We start from the raw sequence: 8320 nt of genomic DNA, 5'->3' as shown, positions 1-8320 counted from the left end.
GGGGAGCTGATGGTGCAGCTCTGTTGGAGAGGGGAGCTGATGGTGTAGCTCTGTTGGAGTGGGGAGCTTATGGTGCAACTCTATTAGAGAATAGGTAATAGCGCTGTTTTGTTAGAGAGGGGAGCTTTTATTACTGCTCTGTTAAAAAGGAGAGCTGCTGGTACTACTCTGTTGGAGAGGGGAGATTACGGTACTCTTTTGCAAGAGGAGCATTTTATAGAACAAATTTGTTGGAGAGGGGAACTGATAGTACCACTGTGTTGGAGAGGGGAACTGACAGTAACAGACTGTTGGAGAGGGTAACTGATAGTACCACTCTTTTGGAAAGGGGATGTGATAGTACTGCTCTGTTGGAGAAGTGAGCTTTATAGTAATTCTTTATTAGAGTTGAGCTGCTAGTACTACTCTACTGAAACATTTTGCTGATGATAGTACTCTGTTTAAAAGTTAAGTTGATCTTATTGCTGTTGGAGGTTTGGTCTGATGGTACTTCTCTGTTGGAGAAGAATGTTGATTGTCTTGTAGGAGAAGAAAACACAAACGTGTATAAGATTTTTAAGAGAGGTGGAGAAGAAAGAGTGATTTTGAGAATGTATGTACATCACTGAAAGATCATGGTGGGTGCCAGCATTTAAAACATTTGTATGATCATGTGCCATTATAAGCCTTCATGATCCTAATTATGGTTATAGATTACATTCTATATGCTTACTGTGAAGTGATCAGATCCATGGTCCAATTCTCCAGGTAGTGTGCAGTGCATGGCATCTTTTGGATTTTTTTGAAGATCTTCCCATGACAGCAAAACGAGTCTACAAATTGGTATTCATCTGCCTCTTCCCTTTCACATGTAAATGATTATTAGTTCAGCAGATCGGCCATAGCTTGGACTCCGTTGTATCTATGCCAGAAAACAGCCTGGAAGGGAAATATATAATCATGTAAGAGTAAGAGGTTTAATGACACTACACAGGACTAGACATCATTATTTAGATGCACAGAAATAGGAATAAGACCAATTTCCTTTTTTTTTTAAGTGCAATTTAAACATGAGCGCAGCTTTACAGGCTCCTCTCCTGTACTGAAATGGATTATTCTGATTTCAGTGCACTCCGTAAGCTTCTCCGGGTTTGAGTTAGAAGCTGCAAGTCAAACAGATCACAGAGAAGTATCACAGCGCATACTCAAAGTTAAACAGAGCTCGTCTCATTTCCTAGCTGAAGGACAACTAGAATTATTCAGCCTTTTATTCACCATCCTTACTGTCCCTGGCAGGTTCCTTTCATTCCTTGAATTTCAGTTTTTCCAATCAAGGAGGCTCAGCATCACATGTGGGCATTTTCAGGGCAGTCTGCATGCAGCCTGCCTAGACATGACAACTCCGCCAGACTGACTTCCACCCATCAAGGCATTTTGATATTTACATAACTCCTCCCAAGAGGCAATATGAAATCAAACAATAAATTTAGCTAGATGTACAGTATATACACTATATGGCCTACATTAGTGGCGTCACAAGGGGGGTGCATTTTTCCCTCTCGTGTGCGGCGCTCAGCGCGGACACGAGAGGGGGGAGGGGCAGGACGTCTTAAGACGCCCTCCCGCTCTGAGCAGACGTCCATCTGGCCGTTCACAAACGGCCATGGACGTAAGGTAGTTAAGATGGCCGCCAGAAGGCGTCAATTAGATGACCATGCATGCACGATGACGTCACGACGGAGTGTCACCCATTCTCTTCACTGAGGGACACCCGGCCCAGGGACGCCCCTGGCCTACAAGGCTCTTCTGGGAAGGCTTTCCACAAGATTTTGGAGTGTTTGCATTTGTAAGGTCAGGTACTGATTTTGGATGAGAAGACCTTGCTCACAAGTGACATTCAATTTCATTAACCCATAAGTGTTCAGAAGGGTTGAATTCAGGTCTCTGTGCAGGACATTCATAGTTCTTCCACAAATTCTTCAAGCCATGTCTTTATGGCCTGGCTTTGTGCACTGGGGAACAGTGATCCTACAACAGAAATGAGCCTTCCTCAAACTGTTGTCACAATGTTAGAGGTACACAAATGTCTAAAATGTATTTGTACTGCATGCTGCAACATTAACAGTACTGTTCACTAGAGAAACCTGAACTCAATAATTTTAGCCATAATTTTGGCCATATAGTGTTTCAGTGCCATGGATGGGTGGATCTTTGCTGCCCATTCCTGCAAAACACATCTTCCCTAAGCATGAACAGTAAAAATGCACAGCACAGCAACTGCACTGCAAGAAAAACACAAAGACATAAAAGTGGAAGAATGCAAAGGAAAGAGAGATGGAGTGACTTAGACTGAAAAGAAGGATTGTTGGGAGCTGTGATTACCGTCACATCAGGGGCTGCATGACATGCTGTAATGAGGGGGCTTCATGTCTTCGGTGCTCATTGACTCAAAGTTTTCCGCATTAAGCCGTGAAACTAATTAGTGTAGAGCTGGGACTGTAGTTTATAGCCTATTTTAAGATGCTTTCCTATCTCTGGATATCTCCTAGGAACCTGGAAGATAAATTGCCTGCCCAGGTCTTCGTTATTAACAGGCACCTGGCTTTTTTTTTTTGTGCTTTTTATGAACATCTCTGGGGAAATCTCATGGTATGTGAGGGGTTGAGAGGGGTTGAGAGGGCAAGGAGAGGAGAATCATTTGTATTGTGTGGGGTTATTAGGGGTTGAAAGGGCAAGGAGAGGAGAATCATTTGTGTTGTCCTTCTGCTTTCATTGTATCTTATTTTTTAACAACTTGGCTCTTGCTGATGAGATCTATCTATCTCGTCCAGGCATATTAAACAAGGCGGTGCAAACTGCTTCAATGATGTGCAAAATGTAATAACCCAAAATTAAATTTTCTGGTGTCAGGTCAATTAAAAATAATTCGTAGCTACTGGTTACTACATATAGATCTTTGCCTAGATAAGCCTGATTACGGTCTCTAGAGCACATTTCTTGCTCCTCTGTTCCTTTATATCAAATAATGTGTATCTGTCATCTACACACAAATAGCAGCATGAATATTAAACCAATTAATTCAGTTATAGCAAATTACACTACAGAGGTAAAAGCATAGAATGGCAGATCCCGTGACGTGTAAGGAGAGGGAGCCTTGACTGCTGGAATCATGCAGTGAGGATGTGGTCAGTAAAATGGAATCCTCCTGTATAAGTGGGCGTAATCAATTATTAATTGGGGGATAGCTTGCAAAGGTGGAGACAAGTAAATGTTATAAATGGGAGGAAGTGGGCTTGCTGGCCTCCTGGGAGTCGACCAGCAAGATGAACATCCTCGCCAACCCTCCCCTAATTTTTCTTTTATAACTTGTCACACCTTTGTTGGCATGTTTTTGACCTTGCCAGCTTAATTGGTAACCACGTTAACTTTGCTGAAATTCTTGGTGGTTGAACATCTATCTAAACTGATGGTGAAGACAGATTTTCTGCATTGTGTGATAAAGTCATGATGTTTGGGTGCTCACGGTTTATCCGTGACTGGCACAATTTAAGGTAAACAGAAAAGAGTTATGTTTTATATGATGATAATACGTCAATAAAGCTATGGCCTTGCCCTTCCAACAAAGTTATTTTGTCTAGTATTCTTAGTATTCTTTGGCGGTGGGAGGGAAATGATTCTCAGCAATCAAGTGTTTCATACATACCTCATACCTCCTTTGTGTAATTGTTTGCATGCAATTTGCAGCCTAAAAAAACATTGGCTTACAAAATGGCGGTCTACTGTCTATAACTAACAGGAAAACTATAAAGCTAAACTCTAAGCAAACAGCTACATAAATATGTGAAATACATATAGGGGAAACTTTTTTTACCTGTCAACGGATATGTTATTTTGTCCAGCCGGTCCTGGAAGGCACTATAGCTAGTTTGCTGACCTCACTTTTCTCTATTGCAGTTGAGAAGTTCAGCTTGTTCTCCTCCCTATCCCTGGAATCTGATTGGACAATAAAAGAGCAGCAGCAGATTGATGAAGTCATGTATTTCCTTTTTACTTCTGTCATCTAATTCCTTGTCTGCACATGTGCATGCATCAGAGTTTGACTTGCTTAGATAATTGACCCTCCCTGTCTTAGGCTGGGCACACACCTTACAACCATCGCAAGACTTTTGTCTTGCGATGGTTGTAAGGTACTTAAAAAAACGTACGATCTGCCTATGTTGCATAGGCAGATCGTACTTGCGATGATCGCAAGCCACGCCCCCTGAGGGGCTGGCTTCCGATGACCGCAATGCCGAACGGGCAGTGTGCGCTTGCGCACACCGGCCCGTGCGGCTGTTATCGTACGGACATGCCACAAACCCGCCGAACATCGTACGTTGCTCGGCGGGTTTTCGAACATGTCCGTAAGTTTAAAGTCGTGTGACCTTACAGTAGTAGAGGTCGCACGGCTTCCACACACCTTACGATCATCGTACGATCACGGGATTTCCCGCGATTATCGTACGATAATCGTAAGGTGTGTGGGGACCCTTAGTCTCAGTAAAGAGATTACAGATATCAAGACCAGTTCAGGCAAAGACACTAGCTGCATTAAGAACTCCGGGCAGAAATGTTCTTAACCCTTGCATTTGGGGCTACTCCTGCACTGCAAGGGTTAAGTGCTCATTTTGTCTAGGGTCAAAAAGAAGTTATACTCACCCGAACCTTGGAGCTGGCAGTGCTCCCTACAGCCTGTCCAGTGATGGTATGTTCCTCTGCATCCTAACGTCCTATACACTTTATTGGATGTGATAACTCTAGGGTTTCTAGACTGCTGCAGTGGAGGGGGAGAGCTGCTCCAGGGACCAGTCTAAGAGCTGGCAGGTTCGGAGGATTGGGTGAGTGTAACCTTTTTTTTTTTAAACCCTAGGCAAAAACAAGCAGTTAACCTTTGCAGTGCGGGGGTAGCCTAGTATCGGTGCCGATACCGAGTATTTGGGTGAGTACTCAATGCTTCGATACCGGAAGGTAAATTTCCTCTGACCGACAGTGCCATAGGGAAACATGGCATTAGACCCGGCTTCTAGGCCAATCAGGAAGCCGCTAGGCAGGTCATTACTCGCTGCCCGGCTGATGGGCCGGGAAGTCAGCTCGATGCTGATTGACTGGGAAGCCGGTTTGCCAGCCAATCACAATCGAGCTGGCTAAACAACATGGAGCCGGCTTCCCATGCACTCAGGAAGCCGGGCGGCATGTCATTACCCGCTGCCCAGCTTCCGTATTTCCCGGGAAGCGAGATCCACCATGCCAGCTGAAGCACCAGTATTGGTACTCTGTACCGGCGAGTACCGAAAGCAAAATATCAGTACTCCGAAAAAACGGTATCGGTGCATCCATAGTGAAAATACTAGTTACCAGACTGCCATGCCAAGCCAGTGAATTGAGAACTTTCTGATTCACTGGCCTGGATCAAGATCAGGAGTTCTGACTTCAGTCTGGATTCACTTGCTTTAGGCTTGCGGCTCAGAAAAGTACTGACACCACAGACAGTTGGGCATTTTCAGATGGAGATCATCAATGGCAGGTTCCATATTTCTCTCAGTAAATGTTTCCTTTAAATCATCACATTAATAAACCAAGACTCTTGGATGGTACTGTTTTGTCTATTGGGCACATTCAGTGCAAAGATGGCGGTTCTGGTTAAAATATAAAGCAGCATGGGGGTGACTTAACCGGAAAACAAATTATAGATGAGGAAACCACAAACAATGTTTGGAAACAAATTGGAAATTACCTTTTGATAGACTCATTTTCATGGCTAGTGAGGGTAGACACTAAAATTGTATTCTACAGTGATGGAGGTTTTAGTATATTTTGCCAGTGCCTTGTCTAATTGTTTCCTGTTACCATAGCACTGCTGGGAGGTTAGGTTGAAGAGGAGTTAGGTATGACACCTTCAAAAGTTATTCAGGATCTGAAAAAACAGGTGACACCAAAAGTTTTCCACAAGCTAAGTGTCCTGTATTAAGAAGGGGATGTATTGCAGGGACAAGTCTATAATTGTGCCTCTATATAGATCGTTGGTTCGGCCACATCTGGAGTATGCGGTCCAGTTTTGGTCGCCGGTACTGAGAAGGGATGTCCTTGAACTGGAGAGAGTCCAGCGGAGGGCAACAAAACTAATTAGGGGAATGGAGGACCAGAGCTATGAGACAAGGCTTCTGACCTTAAACATGTTTATGCTGGAATTAAGGAGATTAAGGGGGGATATGATTTTCATGTACAAGATGTTCAATGGTGGCAGCAACATTTGCAACAAACTGTTTGAGATGAACTCCATTACAAAGACTAGAGGCCACCACCTAAAGTTGGTGGAGAAAAAAATCCAGCACAATGGGCGAAGAGGGTTCTTTACAGTAAGAGCGGTTAAGAGCGGTTAAGGTCTGGAACTCACTGCCATCGGCAGTGATTTCAGCCAAGAGTGTAGATTTGTTCAAGAAACGTTTGGACAATTTCTTGAGGGACCGTAATATCCAGGGATACCAGTATCCCTAAGAATGAGATGATGCGTGGACCTATATGGGTTTGACTTGATGGACGTATGTCTTTATTCAAACCCAAATACTATGTAACTATGTAACTAATCTCTTTAAAAGTGATATGATTTTGATAATGATAAAACCTTAATAAATAAAGTGCCCTAGTGCCCATCTACCCTTCCTTAATTGTCAGTAAATCATTTGGTCCAAAATCATAGGTGTCCTTTAAAAGGCCTTGAGATTCTATTCTCAAGGTGTCTGTTTTAATTTCCCTTTAACTATCTCAAATGCCTCCTTAGTTACAAAATGTCTATTTAGCCCATAATAAATTCTGTTGTTCTAGTTCTATGTCACACCTGGGATACTGATAGGACGAGTTCTCTATCCTTGATATAAGGTGATCCGGAAAAAATACACATTACAATCCACCCATCCATACGTTTAGAAACATACACTTGCATTGTCATCAGTTCAGTAGCATGGAACATCACTGCTGACTTTCAAGCTTGGTCACTCATCCCTAAGCCTTACTCAGCTAAGTTCAGTGCCATTTTCAATCAGGGCGTCATGGCCACCCAAGTTTTGCCAACTTTAAAGTTTTGCCTTGAGATGGACTTTAAATCAAACCTGTACAATTAAAATAAGGTTTCCTCTGGGGTTTGTAATGGCATTATAAGTGCTACAAGAATAACTTAGAACTTCTGAGAATGGGGGAGCACGTCACTCTCTCCCCTACCTTACCAAATTGTAATGATAGTTGCCTGAGTAGCCAACCATCAGTCCTGACTGCCATGATGTGAGGGTGAGGGGAAGGTCCTTAGCGATGCAAAAGACCTGACTCATGGGACCCAGAAAACCACTGAAATGTACACATAAACAGAGCAGCAAAGGGCCACATAGAAGATAAGCACACCAGAGGGTATCTCAAATGGGTAAAGTACAGGTTCACTTTCAGCCTGTGATCTGTAACTTCTGTAACTCCCATTGTTTCTAATATTACCAATCTCATCCAAACTTCCATGGCAGGTTTTATTTGATTGATGGCCAATGTATATTTGTATGATCTGGATGCATCACTTAAAAATGTTTGAGAGTTTAATACTACTTTGAGAGCTGCTAGTGCTTGTAGTGTTTCTTCACATTGGTGGTCACTTAAATGCCCCCCTTCATTAGTGGCCAGTGAACATGGGCCCCTCCGTATATTGGTGTCATTGGTAGAAGGGTCCAATGATGATGTACACTTGTGCTCAATGAGAAGAATTCCCTTTACAGATAGTCACAGAGTCAGAAATTGCTGAAGGAACCGCTAGTAACCTCTGGAAGAACCCTTGGGATCCACAGAACCCTGGTTGGGAAAGGCTGGTGTAGAGGTGAATGAGCGATATTATATTGGTTTTCATTGTTATCAACTAAAATGACATTGGGCTACAAGCATTGGGCCTTATGAATATGTATATACAGCCTGTCAGGTGTTTGCATCTTCTGAAAGACTTTATAAAAGTGACAAATGCAGTTGGAATATTGGATATCAGGAGTAACATCCTCAATATAAGGAAATGTATATAACAGATATAAATCAGGGAACTGTATCATGCTGCAGAAGATGCATTTCATGCAATCACAGTGCTATAAAAACTACATGTACATTATGCTCCAATAGCGCCCTCCGCTGTTTATATAAAAATGTACATTTCTGATTTTTATTCAAAGCAACTCTGAATATACCGTGTTTCCCCCGACACTGTCTTATTTATTTTTTTGGGCCTCAAAAAAGCACACTAGGTCTTATTTTCGGGGTAGGTCTTTTTTTTTTTTTTTTTTTT

General features: G+C 42.7%; 1 protein-coding gene across 1 annotated transcript in view; it reads right to left on the bottom strand.

The window, feature by feature from the left end:
- Positions 1 to 7272: 7272 nt before the first annotated feature.
- PLD3 (phospholipase D family member 3) overlaps positions 7273 to 8320 on the bottom strand; it is a 35590-nt gene continuing 34542 nt past the window's right edge. The window contains exon 13 of the mRNA XM_018565064.1: positions 7273 to 7283. The gene's annotated coding sequence lies outside the window, so the exon portion shown is untranslated. The remainder of the gene's footprint in view (positions 7284 to 8320) is intronic.

This window comes from Nanorana parkeri, unplaced genomic scaffold (genome assembly GCF_000935625.1).
Source record: "Nanorana parkeri isolate BGI_ZX_2015 unplaced genomic scaffold, ASM93562v1 scaffold810, whole genome shotgun sequence".
Lineage (NCBI taxonomy): Eukaryota > Metazoa > Chordata > Amphibia > Anura > Dicroglossidae > Nanorana > Nanorana parkeri.
This window is presented reverse-complemented; position numbering and strand designations above follow the sequence as displayed.